The sequence below is a fragment of the Schistocerca cancellata genome, chromosome 12, assembly GCF_023864275.1.
Source record: "Schistocerca cancellata isolate TAMUIC-IGC-003103 chromosome 12, iqSchCanc2.1, whole genome shotgun sequence".
NCBI classification, from domain to species: Eukaryota; Metazoa; Arthropoda; class Insecta; order Orthoptera; family Acrididae; genus Schistocerca; species Schistocerca cancellata.
The window spans coordinates 24779853-24800736 of NC_064637.1; the positions used below are offsets into that span (position 1 = coordinate 24779853).

The 20884-nt window shown below is 46.5% G+C and overlaps 1 protein-coding gene and 1 non-coding gene across 2 annotated transcripts in view; both read left to right on the top strand.

Moving 5' to 3' along the window:
• Positions 1-20884, top strand: part of LOC126109571 (peroxidase-like) — a 368534-nt gene that overhangs the window by 8422 nt on the left and 339228 nt on the right. The gene's annotated exons all lie outside the window — the stretch shown is intronic.
• Positions 3652-3725, top strand: Trnas-uga (transfer RNA serine (anticodon UGA)). Its single transcript has one exon. It is a non-coding gene; the product is annotated as a tRNA-Ser (tRNA).

Below are 20884 nucleotides of genomic sequence, written 5' to 3' on the forward strand. Positions count from 1 at the left end.
AGCAGATTAGTTTTATTCAGGATTTCAATATACTATTTTATTCCCTACTCTTCTGGCTACAAGACACTATTTTTCAACATAATCTCCATTCAATCAGATGGCCTTACGCCACCTTACTAGGAGGGCCTCAATGCCCCTATAGTACCACTCTACTGGTCGACGTCTGAACCAACGCCTTCCCATCGTCCACTTGCTACTTCAAGCTGAGTGCATACTTCATTGGTCCAAGCAGATGGAAGCCGAAAAGTGCGAGTTACGGGCTGTAGGGTGGATGAGGAAGAACAGTCCAATACGGTTCTGTAAACTGCTCGGATGCTCCGATTTACGTGAGGCCTTGCATTGCCATGGAGAAAGAGAAGTTGAGCAGCGAGGTATTCGATTGTGATCCGCCGATCACCTCGAATGAGACTGTCCGCACATTCCAACATTGCAGGAGTCACAGCTGCGTGCCTCGCCCAACGACTCACCGTGCTTTTGTTCACTGTCAGTTCTTCGCAGACCTTCTGCAGATGCATATGAATATCTGCGATGCTCTGGTTTTCCGACAAAAGAAACTCAGTGGCAGCTGGGACGCCATTTTGACGATTACGTATGGCGCCGCCAACTATTGGAAGTTCATGAAACTATAGGAGCTGAAGAAGGAATAGGCCACCATGTCCCATACAAAATTCCTCATTTTTTCAACCAAAAAGTGTTACATTAATTACTGCATGCTCCTCGTACTTTTCGAAGTCCCCTCCTTCACTGTATACAGTCCTTTGGGGTACTGGCGAAACCTTAACAGCTGTCGATTTCGTATCAGTAAAAAGAACGAGTTGAGTCCTGTCTGAAAACAGATCCTGAATCAACATGGGCGCCGTTGCCTGGTACGCTCTGGGTTTCATCGATTAACAAAGCGAGCTGAGTTGTGGAACTTCTCTTTTTGAGGAAACCATGAGGAGTTTTCAAGAAGGGTCGTCGAGGAAATGCGCAAAACTGTAGGCCTACATCTCTGACATCGATCTGTTGTAGAATCTTAGAACATGTTTTTTGCTCACGTATCATGTCATTTCTGGAAACCCAGAATCTACTCTGTAGGACTCAACATGGATTCCGGAAACAGCGATCGTGTGAGACCCAACTCGCTTTATTTCTTCACGACACCCAGAAAATATTAGATACTGGCTCCCAGGTAGATGCCATTTTTCTTGACTTCCGGAAGGTGTTCGATACGCACTGTCACCTGACAAGCAAAGTAAGAGCTCTGTGGCTGGACGTTAAAGTAACCTCTGGGGTGCCACAGGGGAGTGTTATGGGACCATTGCTTTTCACAATATATATAAATGACCTAGTAGATAGTGTCGGAAGTTCCATGCGGATTTTCGCGGATGGTGCTGTAGTATACAAAGAAGTTGCAGCATTAGAAAATTGCAGCGAAATGCAGGAAGATCTGCAGCGGATAGGCACTTGGTGCAGGGAGTGGCAACTGACCCTTAACATAGACAAATTTAATGTATTGCAAATACATAGAAAGAAGGATCCTTTATTGTATGATTATATGATAGCGGAACAAACACTGGTAGCAGTTACTTCTGTAAAATATCTGGGAGTATGCGTGCGGAACGATTTGAAGTGGAATGATCATATAAAATTAATTGTTGGTAAGGCGGGTGCCAGGTTGAGATTCATTGGGAGAGTCCTTAGAAAATGTAGTCCATCAACAAAGGAGGTGGCTAACAAAATACTCGTTCGACCTATACATGCGTATTGCTCATCAGTGTGGGATCCGTACCAGGTCGGGTTGACAGAGGAGATAGAGAAGATCCAAAGAAGAGCGGCGCTTTTCGTCACAGGGTTATTTGGTAGCGTTACGGAGATGTTTAGCAAACTCGAGTGGCAGACTCTTGAAGAGAGGCGCTCTGCATCGCGGTGTAGCTTGCTGTCCAGGTTTCGAGAGGGTGCGTTTCTGGATGAGGTATCGAATATATTGCTTCCCCCTACTTATACCTCCCGAGGAAATCACGAATGTAGAATTAGAGAGATTCGAGCGCGCACGGAGGCTTTCCGGCAGTCGTTCTTCCCGCGAACCATACGCCACTGGAACAGGAAAGGGAGGTAATGACAGTGGCACGTAAAGTGCCCTCCGCCATAAACCGTTGGGTGGTTTCCGGAGTATAAATGTAGGCGTAGATGTAGAATCAGTGAAGTGTTTCGTTCCACATCCGGACAAAAAAGTTATTAAGCAAATGGTGATAATGTTTTGCCGGCCTTGGTGGCCAAGCGGTTATAGGCGCTACAGTCTGGAACCGCGCGGCCGCTACGGTCGCAGGTTCGAAACCTGCCTCGGGCATGGATGTGTGTGATGTCCTTAGGTTAGTTAGGTTGAAGTAGTTCTAAGTTCTAGGGGACTGATGACCTTAGAAGTTAAGTCCCATAGTGCTCAGAGCCATTTGAACCATTTTTGATAATGTTTTGGCTCATCAGTTTATGTTCGCTTGTTAGCAGTTCCCTTTCGATCGTAATGCTGTCTGAACAAGTTTTAGACAAAGGTACTGGGGGGAGGGGGGTCAAAAATGCGGAAACACTAGAAAATCAACAGAGTACCATACTTAAAACTGTGTGTAGGGTAGACATTGTCATTCAGAATAACTTCTAGTCGTCTGGAAGTGGATATATACGGGTCCTGTATGGTGTTCAAGGGAATCTTATACCATTCTCCCAGCAAAATAGTCATAATTTGAGGTAACATTGATGGAGATGGATAGCGATCATACAGCCTTCGCCGAAAGTAGACCTCGGTCTCAGTAATGTTGAGACCTGACAACTGTGGTGGGCGGAGGCCATGCGGCAGTTCATCCCGGAGCCCACTGTGAGTCAGTTCGTAAGGGCGACCTGCAAAGAGAACATTCAAATTAAAATAGTTTGTTATACATGTCGTTAAAAAGAGGATTTCGACTGATATTGACGAATCAGAATTCTCGACTTACAGTCTGGCCGGACGCATTAATCACAATGCCTTCGTCCACAGTCGTTTGCAGTGTTTTGTGGAGTCTGTAATTGCACTACTTCCTTGTAAAATTATTTGCAATCCCAAATTTCCCTTTGCCTTTTATTTCGATGTATTTGCAGTGTAAGTAACTTAAAGATTCCAGAATGAGATTTTCGCTCCGCAGCTGAGTGTGCGCTGATACGAAACTTCCTGGCAGATTAAAACTGTGTTCCGGACCGAGACTCGAACTCGGGAGCTTTGCCTTTCGCGGGCAATTGCTCTACCATTTGAGCTACCCAAGCACGATTCACGCCCCGTCGTCACAGCCCTACTTCTGCCAGTACCTCGTCTCCTACATTCACAGAAGCTCTCCTGCGAACCTTGCAGAACCAGCACTTCTGAAAGAAAAGATATTGAGAAAGGCAAAGGTTCCGAGTTCGAGTCTCGGTGCGGCACACAGTTTTAATCTGCCAGGAAGTTTCATATCAGCGCACACTACGTTGCGGAGCGAAAATCTCATTCTGGAAACATCCCCCAGGCTGTGGCTAAGCCATGTCTCCGCAATATCCTTTCCTTCAGGAGTGCTAGTTCTGCAAAGTTCGCAGGAGAGCTTCTGTAAAGTTTGGAAGGTAGGAGACGAGGTACTGGCAGAAGTAAAGCTGTGAGCAGGGGACGTGAGTCGTGTTTGGGTAGCTCAGATGGTAGAGCATTGCCCGTGAAAGGCAAAGGTCCCGAGTTCGAGTCTCGGTCCGTCACACAGGTTTAAGCTGCCAGGGAGTTTCATAACTTAAAGAGTGTGAGAGTTTGGAACCCACAATCCACGTATTAGCTTTCTGAACTCTTACCGCTACGCCAAACGCTGCCTACAAACAATAAAAACTACCAACCATGAAGGAATTATCCGAATGAGACGTAAATCGGTAGATGTGCAGATAAAGAAAAAAAATTGCACGATTTATTCAAGAGAGAGAGAGCTTCAAAAACTGAGGTAGTCAATAAACCGTTGGTCCACCTCTGGCTCTTATGCAAGCTGTTATTTGCCTGAGCATTGATTCATAGCGTCATTCGATGTCATCCTGAGGGATATCGTGCCACACGCAGTCCAACTTGTGCGTTTGTATCGTCGAAATCCCGAGCTTGGTGATGCATCCTGTCCATAACGCTCGAAACATTTTCAGCTCTAGACAGATCCGGCCACCTTCCTGGATTACGTAGGGTTTGGCAATCACGAAGACAAGCAGTAGAAACTTTTGTGTGCGGGCACAACCAATGGTGTGATGCTACGAAACGGTTGTCGGATGGTACGGCACTCGACAGAGAGGTTGGTCGCCTGTCGGGAGTGATGTCTGGAGTGTCATTCCTCTCAACAGCGAGACCCCATTGGCTGTCGTCTGCGGTACCGCTAAAGCACGCGGACGATGTTCCTCACCCCATCTTGTTGCCCTTCATGGCAAGGTACCCTGGGCTTACACTTCAGCAAGATAATGCCCGTCCCGACACGGCGACAGTTCCTACTCCCTGTCTCCGTGCTTGCGAAACCCCACCTTGGCCAACAAGATCGACGGATCTCTCCCCAGTAGAGAACCTTTAGAGCCTTATGGATAATGCCCTGCTACCTGCTCCAGATTTCGACGACCTAACTCACCATTTGAATTTGGCGCGATAACACTCAGGAGGGGATCCAATATCTCTGTGGATCATAGCCAAACCGAATAACTGCTTGCATAAGGGCCAGAGCCACAGAAACGCGTTATTGGCTTGCTCAATTTGTGAAGGTTCTCCTAATTTGTTGATCTGCACATGTACATCATGTACATCACATCTACCGATTTGCGCCCCTTTCACATAATTCCTTTGTAGTGAACAGCTTTTATCTTTTGTCGCAGAGTTACTATTTTATTCTATAATCTTGGCAATCCCTTTTATGTCACTGTCATTTGTGGCCAAGCCTTGGGTATGTCATAAATTTCGAGAAAATCTTTGATGACGAGTAGGCGCGGTCGTCTTGTTATTCTTAGTCGTGGGTCGACTGGGAGGAACACCTTTGTAATGGGCGTTTGGCATATTATAACTTCTTACAGGAACCCAAGTTTTTCTCTTCAAACAACTTTAGTATCTGCTACGCTACCGGCCATTAAAATTGCTACACCACGAAGATGACGTGCTACACACGCGAAATTTAACCGACAGGAAGAAGATGCTGTGATACGCAAATGATTAGCTTTTCAGAGCATTCACACAAAGTTGGCGCCGGTGGCGACACCTACAACGTGCTGACATGAAGAACGTTTCCAAACGATTTCTTAAACACAAACAGCAGTTGAGCGGCGTTTCCTGGTGAAACGTTGTTGTGCTGCCTCGTGTAAGGAGGAGAAATGCGTACCATCACGTTTCCGACTTTGATAAAGGTCGGATTGTAGCCTATCGCGATTCCGGTTTATCGTATCGGGACATTGCTGCTCGCGTTGGTCGAGATCCAATGACTTTTCGCAGGATATGGAATCGGTTGGTTCAGGAGGGTAGTAAGGAACGCCGTGCTGGATCCCAACGGCCTCGTATCACTAGCAGTCGAGATGACAGGCATCTTATCCGCACGGCTGTAACGGATCGTGCAGCCACGTCTCGATCCTTGAGTCAACAGATGGGGACGTTTGCAAGACAACAACCATCGGCACGAACAGTTCGACGACGTTTGCAGCAGCATGGACTATCACCTCGGAGACAGTGGCTGCGGTTACTCTTGACGCTGCATCACAGAAAGGAGCGCCTGCGATGGTGTACTCCACGACGAACCTGGGTGCACGAATGGCAAAACGTCAGTTTTTTCGGATGAATTCAGGTTCTGTTTACAGTATCATGATGGTCGCATCCGTGTTTGGCGACATCACCGTGAACGTACATCGGAAGCGTGTATTCGTCATCGCCATACTGGAGTATCACCCGGCGTGACGGTATGGGGTGCCATTGGTTACACGTTTCGGTCACCTCTTGTTCGCATTGACCTCACTTTGAACAATGGACGTTACATTTCGCATGTGTTACGACACGTGGCTCTCCCTTTCATTCGATCCCTGCGAAACCCTACATTTCAGCAGGATAATGCGCGACCGCACGTTGCAAGTCCTGTACGGGCCTTTCTGGATACAGAAAATGTTCGACTGCTGCCCTGGCCAGCAAATTCTCCAGATCTCTCACCAACTGAAAACCTCTGGTCAATGGTGGCCGAGCAACTGGCTGGTCACAATACGCCAGTCACTACTCTTGCTGAACTGTGGTATCGTGTTGAAGCTGCATGGGCAGCTGTACCTGTACACGACATCCAAGCCCTGTTTGACTGAATGCCCAGGCGTATCAAGGCCGTTGTTACGGCCAGAGGTGGTTGTTTTCGCTACTGATTTCTCAGGATCTATGCACCGAAATTGCGTGATAAGGTAATCACAAGTTAGTTGTAGTATAATATATTTTTCCAATGAATACCCGTTTATCATCGGCATTTCTTCTTGGTGTCGCAGTTTTAATGGCCAGTAGTGTAAGTTTCGGGCCAAGTTCTTAGCAGTTCAAAATTGTAGTTTTAGCTCTTTCGGCTTTTAGATTCTGTTATACGAGGCCTGCCCCCGCCCCGCCCCCCCTCTCCACCTCAGCCTGCTGACGCCTTGAAAGTGCTTGTAATACGCAAATAGCGGAAAATGTTTCGTCGTTTTCCTAGGGACAGCACAGCAGCAGGACATTATATAGCTCATTGTCATAGTCTACACACCGGTCAACCCGTCTTCCGTCGTTACGGCACTTGCCGCAGCTTCACTTGCGGCGCAAGCTCTTGTTATCTTCGTCGCAAAGTGCGAAAGCGAACAATCTCCCCTCCTTTGGCAGCGCCTGCGTCAGCACTTGGGAGTGGAAGCCACAAACGGCGATAGCTGGACTATAACGTCTGGCGCTGCCGTCATTAGCGGCTCGACGCCCTGATAGCGGCTTACACAATATTCGTCACGGCGGGCCGATGCTCTGAACCGTGGCTGGCAGGGAGTGGAGCGGAGGAAAACACTGCCAACCAGGGCGTGGAGGGGGCCGCCACATGTGCTGACCGGCTGCTCGTCCCACTTTACTGCTGCCTTCCAAGGTCGCCGTGCGTAGAAACGTCATGTCTCACCATTCGTCCATAGACCTGCTAGTCGGAGCTGGTTGACTGACCTGGAATGTAATTTAGACGCCAGTCTCAGATACCTCTCATAAGCCCTCTTACTCGTCTACACTACAACAGGCCATACATTTTCAATTCTTATGGCATTGTTGTTGTTGTTGTTGTTGTTGTGGCCTTCAGTCCTGAGACTGGTTTGATGCAGCTCTCCACGCTACTCTATCCTGTGCAACCTTCTTCATCTCCCAGTACCTACTGCAGCCTACATCCTTCTGAATCTGCTTAGTGTATTCATCTCTTGGTCTCCCTCTACGATTTTTACCCTCCACGCGGCCCTACAATACTAAATTCGTGATCCCTTGATGCCTCAGAATATGTCCTACCAACCGATCCCTTCATCTAGTCAAGGTGCCACAAATTTCTCTTCTCTCCAATTCTATTCAATACCTCCTCATTAGTTATGTGATCTGCCCATCTAATCTTCAGCATTCTTCTGTAGAACCACATTTCGAAAGCTTCTATTCTCTTCTTGTCCAAACTATTTACCGTCCACGTTTCACTTCCATACATGGCTACACTCCGTACAAATACTTTCAGAAACGACTTCCTCACACTTAAATCTATACTCGATGTTAACAAATTTCTCTTCTTCAGAAACGCTTTCCTTGCCATTGCCAGTCTACGTTTTATATCCTCTCTACTTCGACCATCATTAGTTATTTTGCTCCCCAAACAGCAAAACTCCTTTACTACTTAAAGTGTCTCATTTCCTAATCTGATTCCCTCAGCATCACCCGTCTTAATTCGGCTACATTCCATTATCCTCGTTTTGCTTTTGTTGATGTCCATCTTATATACTCCTTTCAATACACTATCCATTCCATTCAACTGCTCTTCCAAGTCCTTTGCTGTCTCCGACAGAATTACAATGTCATCGACGAACCTCAAAGTTTTTATTTCTTCTCCACGGATTTTAATACCTACTTTTTGTTTCCTTTACTGCTTGCTCAATATATAGATTGAATAACATCGGGGAGAGGTTACAACCCTGTCTCACTCCCTTCGCAACCACTGCTTCCCTTTCATATCCGTCGACTCTTATAACTGTCATCTGGTTTCTGTACAAATTGTAAATACCCTTTCGCTCCCTGTATTTTACCCCTGCCACCTTTAGAATTTGAAAGAGAGTATTCCAGTCAACATTGTCAAAAGCTTTCTCTAATTCTACAAATGCTAAAAACGTAGGTTTGCCTTTACTTAATCTAGCTTCTAAGATCAGTCGTAGGGTCAGTATTGCCTCACGTGTTCCAATATTTCTACGGAGTCCAAACTTATCTTCCCAAAGGTCGACTTCTAACAGTTTTTGCATTCGTCTGTAAAGAATTCGTGTTAGTATTTTGCAGCCGTGACTTATTAAACTGATAGTTCGGTAATTTTCACATCTGTCAATACATGCTTTCTTTGGGATTGGAATTATTATATTCTTCTTGAAGTCTGAGGGTATTTCGCCTGTCTCATACTACTTGCTCACCAGATGGTAGAGTTTTATCAGGACTGGCTCTCCCAAGGCTGTCAGTAGTTCTATTGGAATGTTGTCTACACCTGGGGCCTTGTTTCGACTTAGGTCTTTCAGTGCTCTGTCAAACTCTTGACGCAGTATCGTATCTTCTATTTCATCTTCATCTACATCCTCTTCCATTTCCATAATATTGCCCTCAAGTACATCGCCCTTGTATAGACACTCTATATACTCCTTCCTCCTTTCTGCTTTCCCTTCTTTGCTTAGAATTGGGTTTCCATCTGAGCCCTTGATATTCATACAAGTGGTCCTCTTTTCTCCAAAGATCTCTTTAACTTTCCTGTAGGCAGTATCTATCTTACCCCTAGCGAGATAAGCCTCTACATCCTTACATTTGTCCTCTAGCCATCCCTGCTTAGCCATTTTGCACTTCCTGTCGATCTCATTTTTGAGACGTTTGGACGTTTGTATTCCTTTTTGCCTGCTTCATTTTATATTTTCTCCTTTCATCAATTAAATTCAATATTTCTTCTGTTACCCAAGAATTTCTGCTAGCCCTCGTCTTTTTACCTACTTGATCCTCTGCTGCCTTCACTACTTCATACCTCAAAGCTACCCATTCTTCTTCTACTGTATTCCTTTCCCCCATTCTTGTCAATTGTTCCCTTATGCTCTCCCTGAAACACTGTACAATCTCTGGTTTAGTCAGTTTATCCAGGTCCCATCTCCTTAAATTCCCACCTGTTTGCAGTTTCTTCAGTTTCAATCAACAGTTCATGGCGTTATGGAAACTGAAATCCACTTCGTCCCATTTCGCATACAAACCTATATGTTCACTATGGCCGAGTCTGCAGCTCGTTGTCTAGTGGCTAGCCTTGCCGCTTCTGAATCACAGGGTACCGGTTTAGAGTCCCGACCGGATCGCAGATGCGTTTGTGTTGTCCTCACCATCTCATCATAATTCGAGCGGGGTCGAAGCTCGAAAAGGACAAATTGGGAACTTTTAAAGGCGCTGATGACCACGATGTCGAGCACCCCACAAACAAACAATCATCATCATTGTGGCTGAAAATGTTGCATCAGCGCATTAATTGGTAACCTCTTCAACTTCTAATAAAGTAATTTACTCGTTCATGGTGACTTAATAAACACCAGCCTGATGGTATTGGAACTTAACTGTTTAGGAAAACCGAATACACTGGCTGACTACTTGTCTCCCATGAATCCGCACAGGGATGATGAGAAAATGTACGAAGAAGCTCGCACGATTTTCAGAACACCGATACGTAACCCATACCGAGTTTCTTTCACAGAATCTTACCCTTTGGTTGTGCACTTGAGTGGATGGCCACTATTATTACCATATAACAGCAAGACGGCGAACCAAAGGCTGCGTTTTACTGGCAAGACACTTAGAAAATGTAACAGACCTACTAAGGAGACTGCCTACACTACGCTTGTCCGTCCTCTTTTAGAATACTGCTGCGCGGTGTGGGATCCTTTCAAGTAGGACTGACGGAGTACATCGAAAAAGTTCAAAGAAGGGGAGCACGTTTTGTATTATCGCGAAATATGGGAGAGAGTGTCACAGAAATGATGGAGGATTTGGGCTGGAAATCATTAAAAGAAAAGCGTATTTCGTTGCGACGGAATCTTGAAATTCCTGTTACCAACTTTCTCTTCCGAATGCGAAAATATTTTGTTGACACCGACCTACATAGGGCGGAACGATCGCCACGATAAAATAAGGGCAATCAGAGCTCGTGAGGAAAGATATAGGCGTAGATTCTTTCCGCGCGCTATACGAGATTGGAATAATAGAGAATTGTGAAGGTGGTTCGATGACCCCTCTGCGAGGCACTTAAATGTTATTTGCAGAGTATCCATGTAGATGTAGATGTAGAAAATATTTTTATTACTGCCATATGTTAGGTTATGCTACTCTGTGATTATAGAGCAACTTCAAGCCCATCAACGAACATGACACGTTGTATGCAGAAAAAGAGGCAACAAAACAGAAAATACGCCGAAGAAACGGCAACACCCATAGAACCCATGCAGTGCCTTAAATGTGAAAAGAATAAGCAAACCCACTGATGATGTCGAAATTTTCTGTGCAACTAGCTTGGAACATAAATTAAGCATAAGTGTTTCGCATCAATAGGGCCCACCGTCCCGTATTATAACAAATTGTAAATTATCATTGCAGCCCAAGTAACTCTCAATGAATCCTGCACTGCATTTTCAGAATGATGGAGCATAGCAATTAGTCGTCCTTTTCTTTTAGGTTTTGTTAAACAAATCTAGATTTTCGCTAGTGCCTAGCCGTTATGAACGTTAAAAAATACAAGTAGTACATAGTCAGGATATAGTATAAAAAGTTACAACTCGTGGCATAGGCTTTACCGCTCATACACTGAAGATCCAAAGAAACTGGTACAGCTGCCTAATGTCTTGTAGGGCCCCTGCGAGCACGCAGAAGTGCCGCAACACGACGTCCCATGGACTCGACTAACGGCTCAGGTAGTGATGGAGGGTACTGAAACCATGAATCCTGCAGCGCTGTCCATAAATCCGTAAGAGTACGAGGGGGTGGAGATCTCTTCTGAACAGCGCGTTGCAAGGCATCCCGGATATGCTCAACCATGTTCATGTCTGAGGAGTTTGGTGGCCAGTGGGAGTATTTAAACTCAGAAGAGTGTTCCTGGAGCCACTCTGTGGCAATTCTGGACGTGTTGGGTGTCGCATTGTCCTTCTGTAATTGCCCAAGTCCGTCGGAATGCACAATGGAGATCAATGGATGGAGGTGATCAGACACGAAGGCCGTCCGGTATGGCCGAGCAGTTCTAGGTTCTTCAGTCTGGGACCGCGAAAGGTTCGAATCCTGCCTCGGGCATGTATGTGTGTGATGTCCTTAGGTTAGTTACGTTTAAGCAGTTCTAAGTTCTAGGGGACTGATGAACTTCGATGTTAAGTCCCATAGTTCCCAGAGCCATTTGAGCCATTAGACACGATGCTTACCTACGTGTCACCTGTCAGGATCGTATCCAGACGTATCAGGAGCCCTATGTCACTCCAACCCATTCCAACTGCAAACGCCCCACACCTTCACAGAGCCTCCATCAGCTTGAACAGTCACATGTTCACATGCAAGGACCATGGATTCGTGATGTTGTCTCCATACCCATAGACGTCCATCCAGTCGATACAATTTGAAACCAGGCTCGTCCGACGAGGCAACACGTTTCCAGTCATCAACAGTCCAATGTGTCAACAGTGTTGACGGGTCCAGGCGAGGCGTAAAGCTTTGTATGGTGCAGTCAAAGGATACACGAGTGGACCTTCTACTTCGAAAGCCCATATTTAGTTGAATGGTTCGCACGCTGACACTTATTGATGACCGAGCACTGAAATCTGCAGCAATTTGCGGAAAGGTTGTGTTGTGAATTGGCAGGAGCCAATTCACGGAGTTTGGAGGAAGCCGAAAGGCACGCGTTTAAGCTCACGCAGGCTGGCGTGAGGTTTGGAACAGGTGAGAGAAATAAGACTAGCAAAACAGGAGATAACTGGTAGACTACTTAACTTTAATCCACAATTGGTGAACATCTCTCTTGACTGTACATTAATAACATTCTCAATATAAACTGGTAATGGCGCCTTGCTAGGTCGTAGCAAATGACGTAGCTGAAGGCTATGCTAACTATCGTCTCGGCAAATGAGAGCGTAATTATCAGTGTAGCTTCGCTAGCAAAGTCGGCTGTACAACTGGGGCGAGTGCTAGGACGTCTCTCTAGACCTGCCGTGTGGCGGCGCTAGGTCTGCAATCACTGACAGTGGCGACACGCGGGTCCGACGTATACTAGCGGACCGCGGCCGATTTAAAGGCTACCACCTAACAAGTGTGGTGTCTGGCGGTGACACCACAGGTTGCACTTCTGTCACGTTGAACGATTCTCTTCAATCGTCATTGGTCCCGTTCTTGCATGATATTTTTTCGGCCGCAGTGATGTAGGGGATCTAATGTCTTACCAGATTCCTGATATTCACTGTACACTCGTGAAATAGTCGGAAGGGAAAATTCCAGCTTCATCGCTACCTCGGAGTAGCTGTGTGCGCTGACTGTAAGACCACGTTCAATCTCACTTAAATCTTGATAACCTGCCCTTCTAGCAGCGGGAACCGATCTAACAACTGCGGCAGACACTTGTTGTCTGATATAGGCGTTGCCGATCGGAACGCTGTATTCTGCCTATTTACGTATCTCTGTATTTGAATACGCGTGCCTATATCAGTTTATTTGACGCTTCAGTGTATTTTTACAGCAAGATACGTTTTAACCAATGTTGAAGACCCGTAATTACACGTGGAGGACAAATTGAAATGGAACTGGTTGTCAGGGTCGAGCTGTCCGAGGTTTCTTTGGGAACGAGTAAGGATGGAGTTGGCAGGAAGTGCTGGGATGTGGCCCTTGACCTAGTTTCTCAGCCTTGTGTACAAACACTACATCGTGGAGAGTGCCAACCCTGGACTGTTGGTCGTAGCTGAAGATGCGGCCGCAGAGCAGGTTCCCTCCTTTTCGGGCTCTGAACTGCGGAAGCTGCGAAGTAAGGACATTTATTTTGTAGACTTATAGAGCCGCACGCCGCGTACAACGCTGCTCTGTGGCCAGCTCATGAATTATTCATCCGCAGATCTGGTCATCCGCCGTCCACATTTGTTCGCCACGTCAGGCAAGAGGAGCGGGAGGCACACATTTGCATAGCAGCCCACCGGCCGGCCCGTGCTGTTGTTGTTGCTGTTGTCGACTCTGTGGCTGGCACTGCGCCAGTCTACTGTCTGACCAAAAGGGGCACACGTGTCCCACAGCGATACCACGGTACACGGAAACTCGCTTCTCGCCTTTAAACTTGGTTGTACTTGGATGATATCACACAGTTGTCCGCTCCAGGTAGCTGAGTAGTCAGCGCGAAGGAATGTCAATCCTAAGGACCCGGGTTCGATTCCCAGCGGGATCGGATATTTTCTCCGCTTAAGGACTGGCCGTTGTGTCATCCTAATCATCATCATTTCATCACCAACGACACGCAAGTCGCCGAAGTGGCGTCAAATGGAAGAACTTGCACCCTGGGAACGGTCAATCCGACGGGAGGCCCTAGTCACACGACATTTGTTTATTTATTTATCAGACAGTTGTCTAAATACACTACAAGATAAAGGAATATGAACGACACACCACGAAGGAATTGTCGGCCGCGGTGGCCGAGCGGTTCTAGGCCCTTCAGTCCGGCACCGCACGACTGCTACGGTCGCAGGTTCGAATCCTGCCTCGGGCATGGATGTGTGTGATGTCCTTAGGTTAGTTAGGTTTAAGTAGTTCTAAGTTCTAGCAGACTGATGACCTATGTTAAGTCCCATAGTGCTCAGAGCCATTTTTTTTGAATCACGAAGGAATTATCCGAACGGCTCGGAAACGGGTATATGTGACGTACATGTACAGACAAACAAATTTTAAAATAAACGTAAACAGTCTCGACCGCGGTTATGTTCACTTTAAGGTACTAAGGATAAGCACTGCTCTTCACGAGAAATGTTCCCAAAAACTACACGTTCACAGTTTCAGAAATATTGGGTAACTTGTCAAGAGAAAGGACTTGACAACTTGAACGGGTCAGTAATACGTTGCTCCACCTCCGGCCCTTACGCAAGCAGTTACCCGGCCTAGCATTGATTGTCAGAATTGTAGGACGTCCTCCAGAGGGAATCATTCCAACTTCTGACCAGTTGGCACGTTAGATCGTCGAAATCCCGAGAAAGTTGGATGGCGCTCCCCCTAATCCTCGACATTTCTCAACTGGCGAGAGACGGGACGCCCTTACTGGCCGAGGTACAGTTTGGCAAGCAGTACAAATTCTCACCGTTTGCGGGCGGCCGTTATCTTGCTGAAATATGCCCAGGATTGCTAGCCGTGAAGGGTAGGAAAAGGTCGCGTAGAATATCGTTGACGTACCGCTGTGCTGTAAGAGTGATGCGGATGAGAACCAAAGGGGTCCTGCTATCAAAATAAGTGGCACCCCGGAACATGACTCCTGCTTGTCAGTTCATGCGGCAGGCTACAGTCTGACTGGCATTCTACCACTGTTAATAATTGGCAACAAATGCTGTACCATCGCAATAAAATCATGAGATGTCTAATCGACTTTCTTATTACAACATGTTCCGCATTTCGGGATTACACCCATCTTCAGACATCACAAACTTCAACTCTTTCCTAACCACTCAGAGGTACAGCATTGACAACTCAAAGAAAGTATCGAATAACATATGTTATCTTTGAGTTGTCATGGCTGTACGCCTGAGTGGTTAGAAAGGAGTTGAAGTTTGTGATGTCTGAAGATGGGTGTAATACCGAAACGCGTAACATGTTCAAATAAAAAAGTCAATTGAACATCTCATGGAATACTCTCTTTCAAATTCTGGGGGTAGCGAGGGTAAAATGCAGGGAGCGAAAGGCTATTTACAATTTGTACAGAAACCAGATGGCAGTTATAAGAGTTGAGGGACATGAAAGGGAAGCAGTGGTTGGGAAGGGAGTAAGACAGGGTTGTAGCCTCTCCCCGATGTTATTCAATCTGTACATTGAGCAAGCAGTAAAGGAAACAAAAGAAAAGTTTGGAGTAGGCATTAAAATCCATGGAGAAGAAATAAAAACTTTGAGGTTCGCCGATGTCATTGTAATTCTGTTAGAGACAGCAAAGGACTTGTAAGAGCAGTTGAACGGAATCGACAGTGTCTTGAAAGGAGGGTATAAGATGAACATCAACAAAAGCAAAACGAGGATAATGGAATGTAGTCGAATTAAGTCGGGTGATGCTGCGGGAATTAGATTAGGAAATGACAGTCTTAAAGTAGTAAAGGACTTTTGCTATTTGGGGAGCAAAATTACTAATGATGGTCGAAGTAGAGAGGATATAAACTGTAGACTGGCAATGGCAGGGAAAGCGTTTCTGAAGAAGAGAAATTCGTTATCATCGAGTATAGATTTAAGTGTCAGGAAGTCGTTTCTGAAAGTATTTGTATGGAAGTGAAACATGAACAATAAATAGTTTAGACAAGAAGAGAATAGAAGCTTTCGAAATGTGGTGCTACAGAAGAATGCTGAAGATCAGATGGGTAGATCACATAACTAATGAGGAGGTATCGAATAGAATTGGGGAGAAGAGGAGTTTGTGGCACAACTTGACTAGAAGAAGGGATCGGTTGGCAGGACATGTTCTGAGGCATCAAGGGATCACCAATTTAGCATTGGAGGGCAGCGTGGAGGGTAAAAACCGTAGAGGGAGACCAAGAGATGAATACACTATGCAGATTCAGAAGGATGTAGGCTGCAGTAGGTACTGGGAGATGAAGAAGCTTGCGCAGGATAGAGTAGCATGGAGAGCTGCATCAAACCAGTCTCCGGACCGAAGACCACAACTACAACAATGATTTTATTGCGATTGTACAGCATTGGTTGCCAATTCTTAACATAAAAATAGTCGCAGGCCTCAGACGGGATTTTATGTCCTGTATATCATCCTACCACTGTCCAGGGCGTCTCCTACCATGTATACGACCTGTAGTTGTAGAATTGTCTTCAGCGATGAGTCCCGCTTCGAAGTGAACCCCAATGATCAGCAAATATGCTGGACAGCGTTGGGATGCCAGACTTAATGTCGTCGGCGACACAGGCCGACAATCAGGAAAGATAGTCTGGGCCCCCGTTTCCTTTCATAGCAGGACTCCATTGGTTGTCATCCGCGACTCCCTTACAGCACAGGGGTCCGTCGACAGTACTTCCCGATCCGTTTTGTTGCCCTTCATGGCGCTCGATCCTGGTCTTATATTTCAGCAAGATAACGCCCACACACACACACACACACACACACACACACACACACACACACACACATGGGAAGACTTTCCATTGCTTGTCTTCGTGCCTGCCAGACCCCATCTTCGCCATCAAGGACGCCGGGTCCCTCCCCAGTTGAGAGCGTTAGTCAGAACCCTCCAACCAGTTCTACACTACTGGCCATTAAAATTGCTACACCACGAAGATGACGTGCTACAGACGCGACATTTAACCGACAGGAAGAAGATGCTGTGATATGCAAATGATTAGCTTTTCATAGCATTCACACAAGGTTGGCGCCGGTGGCGACACCTACAACGTGCTGACTTGACGAAAGTATCCAACGGATTTCTCATACACAAACAGCAGTTGACCGACGTTGCCTGGTGAAACGTTGTTGTGATGCCTCGTGTAAGGAGGAGAAATGCGTACCATCACGTTTCCGACTTTGATAAAGGTCGGATTGTAGCTTATCGCGATTGCGGTTTGTCGTATCGCGACATTGGTTCTTGCGTTGGTCGAGATCCAATGACTGTTAGCAGAATATGGAATCGGTGGGTTCAGGAGGGTAATACGGAACGCCCTGCTGGATCCCAGCGGCCTCGTATCTCTAGCAGTCGACATGACAGGCATCTTGTCCGCGTGGCTGTAACGGATCGTGCAGCCACGTCTCGATCCCTGAGTCAACAGATGGGGACGATTACAAGATAACAACCATCTGCACGAACAGTTCGACGACGTTTGCAACAGGACGGACTATCAGCTCGGAGACCACGGCTGCGGTTACCCTTGACGCTGCATCACAGAGAGCAGCGCCTGCGATGGTGTACTCGACGACGAACCTGGGTGCACGAATGGCAAAACGTCATTTTTTCGGATGAATGCAGGTTCTGTTGACAGCGTCATGATGGTCGCATCCGTGTTTGGCGACATCACGCTCAACGCATATTGGAAGCGTGTATTCGTCATCGCCATACTGGCGTATCACCCGGCTTGATGGTATGGGGTGCCATTGGTTACACGTCTCGGTCACCTCTTGTTCGCACTGACTGCACTTTGAACAGTGGACGTTACATTTCAGACGTGTTACGACCCGCGGCTCTACCCTTCATTCGATCCCTGCGAAACCCTACATTTCAGCAGGATAATGCACGACCGCATGTTGCAGGTCCTGTACGGGCCTTTCTGGATACAGAAAATGTTCTACCGCTGCCCTGGCCAGCACATTCTCCAGGCTTCTCACCAATTGAAAACGTCTGGTCAATGGTGGCCGAGCAACCGGCTCGTTACAATACGGTCTACCGTATCTTCATTCGCCGTCGGCGTTGTCGTTGTTACCGTGAGACACCGTTATACCAAGAGGAAAGGCGCGTCGATCTTAGAGCATGAGATATGATGACCTTAAGCCATTGACTCGTAATGTTACAACGGGAGTCACTACTCTCGATGAACTGTGGTATCGTGTTGAAGCTGCATGGGCAGCTGTACCTGTACACGCCACCCAATCTCTGTTTGACTCAATGCCCAGACGTATCAAGGCCGTTATTACGGCCAGGGGTGGTTATTCTAGGTACTGATTTCTCAGGATCTACGCGCCCAAATTGCATGAAAATGTAAGCACATGTCAGTTCTAGTATAATATATTTGTCCAATGAATACCCGTTTATCTTGGCATTTCTTATTGGTGTAGCAATTGTAATGGTCAGTAGTGTAGATTTCGACGATATAACGCAGCGGTTGGACAGAATGTGGCACTATATGCGTCAGGACATCCAACAACAGTATAAATCAGTGCCAAACAGAGTAAGTGCTTGAATAAGGACCGTAGGTGGACGAACGCTTATTGACTTACTTTATTTTATGAAGCTCTTCCTCTTGAATAAACCATCCAATGTTTCTGAAATTGTAATCATTTGTTTTTCTGCACATGTACATCACATCTACCGATTTAGGTCCCATACGGATACTTCCTTCGTGGTTTGTCTTAGAGAGTACAAACTACCGAAAACACTGGTCTCTACTCTCTCCAAATTTGTTGCACCGATACTTTCTTACCAAACCATAACTCATGGTAAGACGGTGAACAACTTACACGTCTTCTTCCGAGATCTATCAAGGATATTTTATGTAAGAGCTGTGCACACGCGCGCTGGCGGACTATTCCCCACCGACTGGCTGGCGTGTCGTTCTGCGCTATACCGCGTTATTCAAGTGCGGTAAGAAGAGGCGTGGGTCCAGCACACCGCTCCCCCGGCGTTTTCGTGACCTGAAGCCGCTACTTTGTCGATCAAGTAGTTCCTCAGTTGGCATCATGACGCTGAATGCACCCAGTTCTCACATAAGAAAAATCCCAGGCAGTACTAGCAATCGAACCAGGGTCCTCTGGATGACAGTCGTTGCTGTCTCAGACGGACTGTGTGTGGTTTTGCACTGTCCAACATGATATAACCGTCGACCTTTGCATTATTAGTTGCTTCTCTGGGGGGAAAACAAAACACACACGTTGCAATTGGCTATACATGTAGTTGTCAGAAATTTGGTGGAAAAAACACCACTCCAGTAAATACTTGTTGCACTAATTTCTGACCTCATGCCTCGTGCCTGGTTCCATAACGAGCTGTGGATCTTCATTTACTTGATGAGGATTTTCAGAACTCGAATATCCATTATTCTAGGTGTTAACTTTTCGACAAATGCAGCCGTGCATCACCACGAGCAACTTTTCCACCATGCGCACGTTACAGCAGGTGGATAGCCAGTTCCTGTACTGAAGTGGAACAACAGTACCTGAACTTTTTTTTTAATTTGTGCTCCACGTCTCTAATATACTGAAGAGCCAAAGAATTGGTACACCTGTCTGATATCATGTAGGGCCCCCGCGAGCACGCAAAAGTGCTGCAGCACGACCTGCCATGGTCTCAACTAATGTCTGAAGTAGGGCTGGAGGGAACTGACAATCCTGCAGGACTGTCCATGAATCCTTAAGAGTACGTTGCAAGGCATCCCAGATATGCTCAATAAGGTTCATGTCTGGGGAGTTTGGTGGTCAGCGGAACTGTCTAAACTCAGAAGAGTGCTTCTGGAGTCGCTCTGTAGCAATTGTGGACAGTGTGGAGTGTCGCATTGTTCTGCTGGAATTGCCCAAGTCCTTCGCAATGCACAATGGACATGAATGGACGCAGGTGATCAGACAGGATGCTTACGTACGTGTGACGTGTCAGAGTCGTATCTAGACGTATCAGCGGTCCCATATCACTCCAACTGCACACGCCACTACAGAGATTCCAACAGCCTGAACAGTCCCCTGCTGACATCCAGGGACCATGGATTCATGACACGTCCATCCACTCGATGAAATTTGAAACGAGACTCGTCCCAAGGCCTATATCGATGATGTTTCAATGAATGGTTCGCACGCTGACACTTCTTCGTGGCCCAGCATTGAAATCTGCAGCAATTTGCGGAAGTGTTCCGTTTCTGTCATGTTGAACGATCATCTTGGTCCCATTCTTACAGGAGCTTCTTCCAGCCGCATCGATGTCGGAGATTTGATGTTTTACCGGATTCCTAATATTCATGGTACACTCGTGAAATGGTCGTACGGACAAATCCACCACTTCATCGCTACCTCGGAGATGCTGTGTCCCATCGCTCGTGCGCCGACTGTAACACTACGTTCAAACTCACTTAAATCTAGATAATCTGTCTCTTGTAGCAGCAGTAACCGATCTAACAACAGCGCCAGACCCGTGTTGCCTTATGTAGTAGACGTTGCCGACCGCAGCGCCGTATTCTGTCTGTTTAAATATCTCTGTATTTGAATAAGCATCCCTGTACCTGTTTCTTCGGCGCCTGAGTCTTCTACGCATGTAGTTGTCAGAGGTTTGGCGGAAAATAGATCGGTCCACTAACCTGTGTTGCACTAATTTCTGACCTCACGGCTGGTTCCATGACGAGCTCAGTTTCTTCATGAAGCTGATTAGGGTTTTGAGAAATTAAATATCCATTGTTCTAGGTTCTTCGATAAATGCGCCGCGCTTCATCTGGAGAGAAAAGAATTTCAGGAGCAACATTTACATCATGCGCACAATACAGCATTACGTCCCAGTACAGAAACGGAACAACAATACTTAAATTTTATTTTAAATTTGTGCTCCACGTCTCTAATGTGTTTGATATTCCGTACGCACGTATGTAGTTCATTAGGCGGCAGTTCTTAACAATAGGGACATACATAGCCCGACTATCAGCTGACACTTCATGCGCGACAGTATTGTGGTCTGCCTAGCTGCCAGGGGAACATCTGTTCGCTTTCCATCCCACTGATGTGATTTCTCCAGTTATGACAGGAACAAACGCTTACTATCAATG